Genomic DNA, 12,186 nt, shown 5'->3' with positions numbered 1-12,186 from the left:
AGAGGGAGTAAGCTGCTCCTCATTTGGTTCGCTCCAGCATCAAGTTGATGCGGACTTAGGACCACACATTTCTCAAAAAAATTATTCTCGTTATTTGGATTTATATGAAGGAATTATGCTCACCTCCAAATTATACGATAAAACCAGAATTTTTTTTTTTTATCTTTTGTATTCAGAGAATAAATTTTTTTTGATCATAACTCCGTTATTATTTATCCCAGTAACGGTTGCCATACCTTATTTCAAAGGTTCCTTCAAGCACTTCAATTTTTTTCTGAATTTTCACGGGGTCCTTGTAGCACTGATAAAGGGAACAAGTGGTTGCCGAAATATCAGCATTTGCAAGATTTATAAATATTGCTAGCAGAGAGAAAAGGCAAGTCTTAATTATTTATATATTTACATATTTATTTATTTGCATAAAATGCGTGATTTTTTAGTTATTCGCGAAATCCGTTTGCCTCTTATAAAGGTGCTGGAGATTTGCAAACTACGGAACATAATGCGTGTGTTCAGATGTTTCGACAATTGTAATCGTAAATGCGGCATTGTGTGGACCATGGGCGGAGCACTTCTGATTTTCCCAAAAAATGAAATGGCAAACGTTTCCTTCTTAATTATTAAATTAAAGTTTGTACGTTTTTCATGCTCCGTTAATATAAAAATATGCTACCCAGTAATAACGGCAACCCCGCCGGCTGGAGAAAATTTCCCCCATGTTTACCTCGGCAGCTCCAGACGCTTTCGCTCGCCAGCTGATACCAGAAATTTCCCAAAATAAAGACAGCCCCTCGCCTGACAGCGGCTGGAGTTCCCCTGAAAGCTAGCAGGTGACCCGTGGCGGGTGGACAACTCGCGGATTTGTTTGGCCCCAAACGTCACGCGTTGTGCGGCGGCGAAGTGGTCGTGCAGAAAGCTCGGCGGGCGCCGCTCACCTTCCTCGGCTGCTTGGCGACGTCTTGTGCTTTGTACCTGTCGCCGTCGGCCGCCAGCAGCGCCTCGCCGCGATGCCAGGCTGCCAGTTCACTTTCGGATGTTGTCGTTTGTGGAGGTTGTTTTGCTAGTGTCGGCCGAGTGTCCGCGCGATTTCCACTTGTGAGTGAAAACGTTGCTCGTCTGTGGCGGCTGCTGCGTGTTTTCCGTGGATTTTCCGACTCGGTTCGTCGCTGCGGCTGCTGCTGCGGCCGTGATTTGCCTTGAGTCGGTGGTTGTTTTGCAGTCAAGGTCGGGCCAGTGGTTACGCGCCGACTGCGTGCTCGCGGACGCCTGCTGGACCGAGCACCTGCACGCGAAATTGGTGTGAATTCGAGTGGAAAGGCGACGATGAGTGGTTCGCCCACGGGTGTCTGAGTCCAGTTCTGGGAAATTGCGGAAAAGTGAAAGAAAAACGTGAAAAGAAGAAGTGATTGCGGCACAAGCCCGCCGCGTGTCAACTCGCGACTGCTTGGCGTGCGGGCCCGGAACGCGAGGTCTAACACGAAATCTGCAAAGCGGTTTGGTCGACGTCGCGCCGCGGGTGTGTTGCGTGGCGACGACCGGTGCCTCGAGTCGGTCCGGGCGCCCCTCATGCTCATTAGACTGCAGTGGAAAGTGCCGCCGTGTCTAGGACTCGTGCAGCCTTCACTCCGACCCCACCTGGGAGTGCAATGTAAGCGCCCACTCGCCTCCACGGAGGACGAGTTCGTTTCACGCCACCTGCCAGTCTGCCTGGCCCACTGACGCAGCTCTTTCTTGGGTCATCAGCACTTCTACCTGCATCGACGGGCTGCAGGCGCGGAGCCGGCCTTCAGACCTCCTCTACGCCCGGCGCCCGCTGCACCTTGCGCTGGAAAACGCCAGCCGGTCTCCCGTGGAAAACACCTGTCTGTGACCTGTTGTGAACGTAAACACGCCAAGCACACTCGTCAGAGTGCGGAGGCCAGTGCAGTGAACGGAGAACCGTACGAGCGGAAAGTGAGTTCTTTGTTGATTGTTGCCACTCCCCCCGCCGCCTCGCCCCGCAAAGGCCGGGAAATACCCAGTCGCTCGGTTCCATACGGAGTTTTGCTTTCAGTTGGCAACCGGAGGAAGTTGAAGGTATTGCTTCCGACTGTTCCCCCTTGAAGAACTGCCGTCGTGCGGACTGTGTGGAAATTTGTGGAAATTCCCGTCTTCGGTGCGCCTTATCACGTTTCCGGCGTATTTGCGCTGCTCCCGTGATTTCTGTGTTTTCTCTGACAATTTGTCGTCGAGTTCCCGGAAAAGATCCTGCCCTGAATCTGTGAAAGTGAAATTTGGAAAGTGTTTTCCCGTGGAAGAAAGTTTTTGGGAATTGCAGATGAAGTGAAAGGGAAATGTGAAATTTTAAAGAGTTTATCAGTGATTTCGATGAAAGTGGCCATTGGAGAGGTTGAGTGAGGAAGTAGCCGACTTAGAACTGTCCAACGTAAGTAGAAGGTGGTCTTTGTGGCTGATTTAGTTATGCTTTTTGTGCTCCTCCCCAAGATTTAACAAAGAAAACAGTTGGTGGAAGAACCTCTTGTTTGTGCTTATTATTAATAAAAAGGAATTATTCTATGAGTTTAGTTCTGAACTGGGTTACACATTGTGAATGGAACGTAGTTTTACCAGTTGTAGCGGTTGCACTTGCTCCACAGAAAATATAGGAAACCTTCTGAACCTTTAGTCCAGGTAAATTTTTGGCTAGACATTTCCCAACCCACCTACGACTTTGCAAGAACCAGCCGTCTTCGCCTCTTTTTCTGGAATACCAGGTTGATGCGCTTAGAAAATCCGGTCCAGCGCCCTCAATCCATAAGTAGAAAATCTAGTCCCGCCCAAACTTCTATCTGGATTATGGAGGATTTACTTCCGTTATAATTCCCACTCAAATCTGCTGATCGCCTCGGTCACGCTACTCACAGGATAGAGGTGAAGTAGCGACCGATAAATTGTCTCTGTCATAGACGAAACCGTAAGTCGTCTTTGTCTTTCATCGCTAGTGATTGCGAAGACTACAAGAAAAACCGACAGAAATTCCCATGAAGATCCCTGAAGATTTTAGGGACTCCGCACTTTCTAAAATCTGCAAAGGTTACAACGGGCTCACTACAACTTATTAGAAGGAATCGTGTCAGCGGAGGATAATTGGAGCTGTGGAGTATTTCTTTTTTAGAGTTTTAACTACCGTTTGTGCGTAAAACACCTCATTCACCAACTCGGACTCTCCAGAAAGCCGTTCCGCATTACTTCTCGGCGGTTCCATTTTCTTAGGTCTTATTTAGTCTATTCTTGGGAGCGCGTCACAACGTCTCCCATTCTTCCCTTCCACTTTCTTCCTTTATGAACACTTGCTCTGCCCTGAATTTCAATACCACCAAAAACTCTTTGGGCCGCACTCTCGATCTCTTCCTTTCCAACCTCCCCGAGCGCCACTTCTCTTTATTTCCTTGCACATCTCGGTATGTCAAAACTGATGCTCACTACCCCGCGGTTGAATCTGAAGTGTATCTCCTTCGTTCAAAACCCAAAACCAAGCGTAAATCCACTAAGTTCAACTTCCGCAAAGCCAATTTTGGCGGTCTGAACTCAGCTTTAGCGTCTTTCAACTGGGTACATATATTAAGCAACTCATCGTGTGATCAAGCTCTAAACACCTTTTACAATATCCTGACCGATCTCCTCTCCTGTTATGTACCTTCTGCCCCTCCCTGCCTACACTCGTACCCAACTTGATTCACAACGGAAATGCTTATTAACGTTCGCTTGAAACATACACTGCGGGAGACCTTGCTCACTTTAAGGCTATACGCTCTACTGTGAAGTCAATGGTCAGAGAAGCGCGTAAAAGGTACTTATTGAGCGTCGAAGCGACCCTTGCCCGTGGTAACTTAATACCCTTTTGGTCTCACGCTTGCACGCATTCTCGTAATCCCAATCAATCTCTCCCTTCTTCTATGAGTTTCGCTGGCTCCATTGCCAACGTCCCACAACAATCCTGCGACCTTCTCTGTACCTATTTCTCTTCAGTCTTTTCTCCCCCTCTACACCTCTCATAACTGCAGACTGCTCCTAATCTCTGGCCATTCCTCTCCTTACGCCTTCCTTGGTTGAGTTCCTCATTGGCAATTTTGACCCCAATGTCGGACCAGGCCCCGATGCGCTTCCCAACCTCTTCCTCCTTAAGTATAGAAAACACATTTCCCTCCCCCTGAGTATAATGTACAACAAAAGTTTAGATGAATGCTACTTTCCCCGTCTCTGGAAAGAGGCCCTTATCATCCCTATCCTCAAGAGCGGATACCCTTCTCTTGCTATGAACTACTGCTCCATTTCTCTTCTCTCCTCTTGCTCCAAAATCCTGGAAAGATACGTCAACGACTGGTTGACCGCGCACTTGGTCACCTCATTGTAAAAGCGCAGCATGGTTTCGTGAAACATAGATCTACGGCTTGAAACCTTCTGGTCTTTACCAACTTTGTTGCTAAATGCTTGAATTCACGACAGGAGGTACATGCTATTTATACCGATTTCTCTAAAGCCTTTGATACCGTTGATCATAACATTCTCCTCTCTAAACTTTCATTACTAGACTTCCCTCTCTCATTCATCTCCTGACTTTACTCCTATCTCTCAAAACCGTTCCTGCAAAGTTTCTTTTCATGGTTACTCATCTCGTTCCTTGTCTCCTTCCTCTGGTGTTTCCCAAGGCTCTATACTTGGCCCGCTACTCTTCCTGTGTTTTATCAATGACTTCGCCTCGGTCCTCACCTGCCCGCATTTGCTTTACGCAGATGACCTTAAATTGCTTGCCTCTGTTTCGTCTCCGTTGGACTGTGCCCGCTTACAGTCCAACCTTGATCATTTAGTCCGTTGGTGTTCGATCAACAAGTTAACACTGAATGTCAACTAATGCCACTGCTATTCGCTTAAACGCTCCCCAACATCCTTTTCCTATTCTCTCAGTGGACAACCTCTTTCACTACTGACCTTCTTCAAAGGCCTGGGTGTAATATTCGACGACAAATTTCGTTTCAATTCCTACTTCGTTGACATAATACTTAGCCTGCCTCTAGTTAGAGCAGGATAATCGTAAAAAAAAGCTGAGAGTTTCTCCCTCGGTTTCAGTCATCTCTCGAATCAGGTGACATGGGCCTCTCGAGGTAAGTGCCCATGCAGGCCGGCGTAATTTTGTATGCATTTGCATGGGGTTGCACAAGAGCTCTTTCATTTGGGTCTTCTTATAGGCGGGCCAAATCCTCCTTGACTTAGCACAGATGGTGAGACTTCCCTGCCTGAAGTCAATGGTTGCCACGTAGTGCAGATGGAAGTGTAAAAAGCAGAACCTCGCCTGGTCACTCCGTTAGTCAGTTGATTTGCCTCTATCTTCTTATTACCGAGAACTCAGAGAGGGTTGACTTTGAGCCTGCTGCCAAGACTACCCGGCGCGTCTCTGCACTGCCCGACCAGCCTGGACAATATCGCCAATGAGTATAAAGCCTTAGTGGGCGCTTGACTGTCGGTCAGAATGGATATATTATATTTGGGGCCGGGATCATGTCCTAGTCATTGACAGGCTTCTATCATTGCCAGGAGTTCTTCTTGGAATACACTGTTTGTATCCACGGAAACCCCTTTCTTGCTGTTTCTGAATCATCATATTATGCCTTCTGGGCGCGGAGATTTATATGCGGAGAAGTTCTTTATAGCGCAGTCGGTCTCGGTAATTACCTGTTTGACAATCCCACATGACTGGAACTGCATACTTTCAAAACAAGGCTTTTAGTCATAGCTGCGTCAGAACTAGCCGCGCCGGTGTCTCACCACAAGGTTCCGTCCAGGAGTCTTCCGAATTTTCAAGAAAGGATCGGTTACTACGTTTCTTGTCTAGAATCTGACTGGGTCTCGCAGATTCGCTGGTCCTTTCAATGTTCTGACAATAGTTCAACCAGGACTGCTTCTTCGCAATCTTGTGCTTATTCAGGCAGCTCTTGTATGACTGCCAGTACATGTGCCTGTAGCTAATGTTGAAAACCCCCCTAGTTAGCTTCCTAAGGCTGGACAGATCTTCATTTCACCATGATGGCAATGTCTTCTTGCTGTATTTAACAGGGCACGAGACTTTGAAATCGGTTTCGAATCCCTTTTCCAGTGCCCCGACATTTGACTCTAGCTAGTCTGTTGTGCCAATTTGCGAATGGAAGAATTTGTTCTGGATAACATTAACCAAACTACTTCCAGTCGTTCCTCATGGGGACTCTGAAAGAGTTGGAAACCTCTGAAGCGAGATTTAGACTGCATAGTATCCAACTGTGATTTGAGAAGTATCTTTGTTCAGGCACTAAAGACTCACTGTAGTTTAGAATGGCGGTATGATATATGATATACGCTGACGAATGATATACGCTTGTAACGATTAAAGATATTTTCCGTTCAGCATCCTTGTTACTGATGCAACGAAGTCTTTCTTGTAGCTGCTGTGCATTCCTGACAAAATTGTCGGATGTGAGTCCAACAAAGTAAAATTTTAATTTCCAATACTTAGTGGTGCTCTTTAGCGACCATTTCTATCGTTCCATGATTCTGTTTGAGGCCGGGTGATGGGGAGACATCTTGGCCCTTTCCCAGTCTAACAAGAGCAATGAGAACTGTCTGATGTTTCGTGGGAACATATAGTTTAGCTACCGAAAGTGCCGTGGAGATGCTTAATGGCGCTCATATTGAAAGTATGGGAGCTGAGATGTTTTTTTAACTCTAAGATCGAAGCGGCAAAGTAAGTACCCGAGGGACTCTTATTCCGCGCATCGATTCTTCTTCTTCACGGAAGAGCAGCTGTGTATTATATCCCGCCCATCGTCGTCAGTTAAACTATTTTCACGTTCGAACGTATTTGTCACATCGGGGTCACTATTATAGGAATTATGATGCTGTTGCATTGTAGGGGTGGCAATCATTCCATAGAACAGAAGAATATTACATTTGCTCTGCGTATGTCCTCCAATATTTGCTTTAGTTGGGACATACTTCACACACATCCAAAAATTTAGCTTGGAATCAAGCATTATGTCCAGATGTCCTAATACTGTCAATGGAAGCCACATTGCGTAGTCCAGTTTGCATTCTATCATAGAGGATGTCCTCATATTTGTCTCTACGGATTTAAAGAAAATCATCAGTGTACCCACGACCTATATTCCAGTGTCTGTTAGCTCTCCTAGAAGTTCGTAAACTATCGTACTCAACATTGGCGGTGATAGTTCCCTGCCCTGTGGACAATCTTGAGTAGTTCATGAAGAAAGAGTTTGTATCTGTCGGTATTTCTATTGCCAACTCTCTAACATCCTACTAATCCAGAGGGTTGGAGTGTTTCCCACCCAGGCACCAAGGCATCTCGTATCTCTATGTGCGATGTGTTGGCGAATGCTTCTTCGATGTCCAAAAACGCACACAGTTAGTTCAACAATGTCTCGGAAATTGGTTTGAATTTAGGGTGCCCTCCATCCCTTGGTATACACCTCAAAGCTATCCTGCCACTTATCACCCTTAGGAGAGATCCTAACATGATTTCTTGGCCTTTCTGAAGTAGAGCTGGGAAAATGCCATCTATTCCGGGTGATTTTAATGGTTCCCACTGTTCATCTTACCCTAGCCTCCTATCAAACCTCTTTCGCTAATTTCCAATTTTGCTTCTTCCTTTCTGTCAGTTATTGGAGTGTTGCCTTCGCGCTTGAGGAGAATGGGTAGCGTCTTGCTCGCAGAACTTCACCTCTCTAACGACTAATTTCGGTAGGATCCGGGCGTCGCCTCTTAGGAAGTATATCGATACCACGACTGCCTTTTGAGTTCTCCTCCCGCCTTCCAGCGAGACTTCGGCAGCCACGAGGTCTCCAGTCAGGAACACTGAGACACATATACTTTAAATTTCCTTTCGGAATGGTGCAAGCTATTGATTTTTCGCAAGAGAAATATTAAAATATTATCTTTGAAAACTGCCCTTGCTATTACTGCAGTTGCAACTTTTGTGTGGTGGAGTGTTAACTGAGCTATCTTAGTGCTGGTCATTGGGTCCATTATTGCTTGGAGCTCTTTCTAATGTTGGAGTATCATTCTATTCCTCCGACATGGCACTTGCTCGCGGTTTACTGCCCGACTTGAGCCCTAGAGGGTGTAGGTCGTCCAGCTTCTCCTCTTCTCTGGGCAGCAGGTCCACTTCCCTGTTCGGTCCTGCCCTTTCGCCTCTATGGCTTCCGCAATTCCTTCGGGGATCTCAGTGAGTTCCTCCCTGTGCACATACATAGGTATGCTGCCAGAACTATAATTGACGAAGCAGTTATGACGTTTAATTACCTCCAGGTATTGGCCATCTACCTCGGTCGTAAAGAATTTGCCCTCCTTCCTGCTTCTAAAGTCTCACCATAAACGCGTGTGGAAATCTGTGTTTTGTCTGATGAGGATATGTAGACCTCCTTCGTATTAACTGCTGCGGCTTTGGGAATACAAACTGTCACAATGTGTGCCTCTATATCATTCCTAGAACATGTCTACAGTTGTGCTACCTTCCAGTCTGATAAATTAGGGGCTATAGTCCTAATCCCGACCGTCGTGCCCTCCGTCCCGCAGTCTTCGACACCTGGTCGAAAGCATATGCCGATACTCTATTGCTCGCACATCTGCATGACGATGGAGTCTTCAATGATTTCAATGTTTTCTTGCTCGAGTGAGTGTTTGCTCCAGAAATATTTTCGGCAGGGTGGCCAGTCTAATGCTCTTCGCCGCGTTAGCATTGCTAATAGCGGGCCCCTATCTTTACCTATGACTTACCTGTAATTCCATTCCTCTTGTGTCCGGGTTGGTGTTTGCTTTTGGAGGAAGGACCTTTGTTGGTTGCGGTTTTTGCAGTAGGCCAATGTTGGTCTTAACTCTACTGCTTAATTTCTCAACTTCTTCCTTATTAGGTGGACTCGTCGACAGTTTGTGCGTGGTATGCGGTCCAATTTGTTTATCGTAGTTGTGTATTGTTTAATATGTTTACCGGCTGGTTTAAAGATTAGAGTGCTAGGCCGGCGTAGCAGAACTTCGCGGTTCAAATCTGGCTGGTGGCAGAGGGAATTGTGCCATGACTGCATGTCGGATACGAGTAGACTCAGCTGTGAAAGAGTAACTGAATTAGTCGTAGCCTTTTTGTTAATAGTAGAGTCAGCTCGTACAGAGAGATAGCGTTGCTTCTAAGGAGCTATATTCCGCATCAGTCTATCCTGCAGTCCCCTGCATGCCCCAAATTTACATATACATTTTTATAAATGTAATATTTTCCAGGGTCGTGCTTTATATTATGAAGTATAGTATTACAAAATTTTATTATCTTATGGGAATTTTCAGGAAGCCTACAGAACATAGTGATGTACTTTTATTAACTTTATTTGAGCAGATGTCTGTACGGCGACTACTTGGAGCACTAGGTAACATATAGAGAGACCGAGCGATGTTATTCACAGTTCCAGCATCCGACTAATTTTGTGTCAATAGGAACAATTGTTTCCGAATAAAGTCGGCATCCAAACGTCGTGGGACGTTTATTGAGTTTCTCTTATTGTGGATTACATGACCACCATCGACGTCATTTCCCTCGCATTTTTTTTTAATGATCGGTGCGATCCCATGTCCATCTTGGATGTGCTCATTCCGGACGTCGTCATGGCAAATTATGCGCAACATCGCAACGCAACATCTTCTTCTCCATTACCGCGAGGCAACATTCATTGTCCGTCGCGCAGTTAACCATTATCTGAGGGTATTGATATGAGTTGTCGTCGCCGTTACTAATAGTGGTATTTTCTGTCTCTATAAGGTCAATCGTTAGTTGGAAGACGCTACACGAGGCGATTATAATTTTTGTACAAACTACTAGTTATCAGCTTTGTTACGAGTTGCTAGGAAAACAGCATCTGCATAAGATAAGAAGGAATGGTGAAAGAGTAGCTACGTGGTGAAGATCGACAGAGATAACGGTTGTGATATATCTGCCATTGTTCTTGGCAAATTCTGGTTGATTCATGGTAGAAAGGATATCAAGAATTCGTTTGTCAAGAGCTGTTAAAAAAATCTCATCATTATCATCAACACAACAACTGGTATCCGATCTAGGTCTGCCTTAATAAAGAACTCGAGACACCCCGGCTTTGCGCTCACCAATTCGATATTCCTAAAGGCTGCCTGGCTTCCTGCTCTGCGCCATCGCTTCATCTCAGGCAGGGTCTGTCTCGTCTTCTTTTTATACCAAAGATATTACCCACCGTAACCTATTGAGCCGGATTTTATCCACAACCTGACGGTCATGGTATCGCTGATAGATTTCTTCGTTATGTAGGCTATGGAATCGTCCATCATCATGTAGGTGGGCACAAATTCTTCGGAGAATTCTTCTCTCGCATGCGGCCAAGAGTTCGTAATTTCTCTCATTTAGAAACCAGGTCTTCTAGGAATATGTGAGGACTGGTAAGATCATTGTCTTGTACAGTTAGAGCCAAGACCATAGGATCAGGTGAGAAACAATTTAAGCTGGAATAGGCCCTGTTGGCTGCCAATAACCGTGCACTATTATCGGTTGTGATTTTCGATCCTAGATAGGAGAAATTATCAATGGTCTCAAAGTTGTAGTCTATTATCTTTATTCTTCCAGTTTCACCAGTGTGGTTTGATGTTGTTGGTTGGTTGGTTTTCGGTACTGACGTTGCCACCATATATTTTGTTTTGCCTTCATTGATGTGCAGCCCAAGATCTCGCGCCATCTGCTCGATCTGGAAGAAGGCAGTTTGTACGTCTTGGGTCGTTCTTCCCATGATGTCGATATCGTCAGCAAAGGCTAGTAGTTCGGTGGACTTAAAGAGGATCGTACCCCACGCATTTACCTGAGAACCACGGGTCGTTTTATCCAGGGCAAGGTTGAAAAGGACGCATGATAGGGCATCCCATTATCTTAGACCGTTGTTGATATCGAATGGTCTTGAGAGTGATCCTGCTGCTTTTATCTGGCCTCGCGCATTGGTCAGGGTCAGCCTAGCCAGTCTTATCAATTTCGTCCGGACACCGAATTCTCTAATGACTGTGTACAGTTTTACCCTGGCTATGCTATCATAGGCGACTTTAAAGTGGATGAAAAAATGGTGCAACTGATGTTTTCCCGTTGATTGCCGCAGAGAGAAAATCTGATCTGTTATTGATTTGCCTGGAGTGAAGCCTCTTTGGTATGGGCCAATGATGTTCTGGGCGTATGGGGCTATCCGACCTAGCAAGATAGCGGAGAATATATAAATATATAATATAATATATATATTATAGACCAGCTGACCCGGCAGACTTCGAATTGCCTCAATCGATTTGTCAGTTCGAACGATAATATTATGGCTATCAGATGGCATCCGATCCAATGCTATTTTGAATGTGTTTACTAAATTGTTATTCTGATGCAGAAACATTTGTAATTCATGGACAATGGTTCTCTTCACTGTTGGATTGTGAGCACAACGATCATAGTGCAATGCAACTCGTTCAAGAATCACAGGAGCATTCTGTCTGCGGATTCGATCAATTTCATTATGTCGTGATTGTTGTTGTTGTGTTTGATGTGCACGAACTCGTTGCATTCTAAGCCTATCTACTTCATTATCACTCACTAAATAACGCAATTCTGACACAGCAATACGACTATTTTCTTGATCTGTCTCTCTCTGGTCATCAGTGCGATTAGCACGTGAGGTAGCTCTTCGCACATTTGATTGACTGCGACGACCTAAGTCAGGTCGTTTTCTCCTCATAAATAATCAAAGTGAGAAAATTGTTCGCTCACTTAGCAGTAAAGTGTCACAATCGCAAAATATCAAAAAAAAAGCACATTTACTGGAATGTCAATATCACAAAGGATCGCCAAAGTAAAGAAAGTTCTCGCGCACTCATAGATATGGTAACACAATATCGTAATACTTCTTTCCGTGTTCTAAAGTGCAAGAGGATGGATTGACAGATTAGTTGGTTGTCAAATCTAATGTCAAATATTATCGTTGCATTCAGAAATTTAATTTGTAACAAAACTTAATATCTAGTCTAGGTCTAGGTAGTCTAGTTTGGTCTTGAAATATTTATGGAAATTCAGAGAAGGTTTAAACGGTGAGAAACAAAGATACTAAAAACAGAAATTCTATTTTTCAATAC

The 12,186-nt window shown here is 45.1% G+C and overlaps 1 protein-coding gene across 2 annotated transcripts in view; it reads left to right on the top strand.

Moving 5' to 3' along the window:
• Positions 1-995: 995 nt before the first annotated feature.
• LOC119656638 (adenylate cyclase type 9) overlaps positions 996-12,186 on the top strand; it is a 313,256-nt gene continuing 302,065 nt past the window's right edge. For both annotated transcript variants that reach the window (XM_038063082.1, XM_038063081.1), the window contains exon 1: positions 996-2,425. The gene's annotated coding sequence lies outside the window, so the exon portion shown is untranslated. The remainder of the gene's footprint in view (positions 2,426-12,186) is intronic.

Source organism: Hermetia illucens, chromosome 5 (assembly GCF_905115235.1).
Source record: "Hermetia illucens chromosome 5, iHerIll2.2.curated.20191125, whole genome shotgun sequence".
Classification (NCBI taxonomy): Eukaryota; Metazoa; Arthropoda; class Insecta; order Diptera; family Stratiomyidae; genus Hermetia; species Hermetia illucens.
The sequence above is the reverse complement of the archived record's forward strand: the minus strand, read 5'-3'. Positions and strand labels throughout refer to the sequence as shown.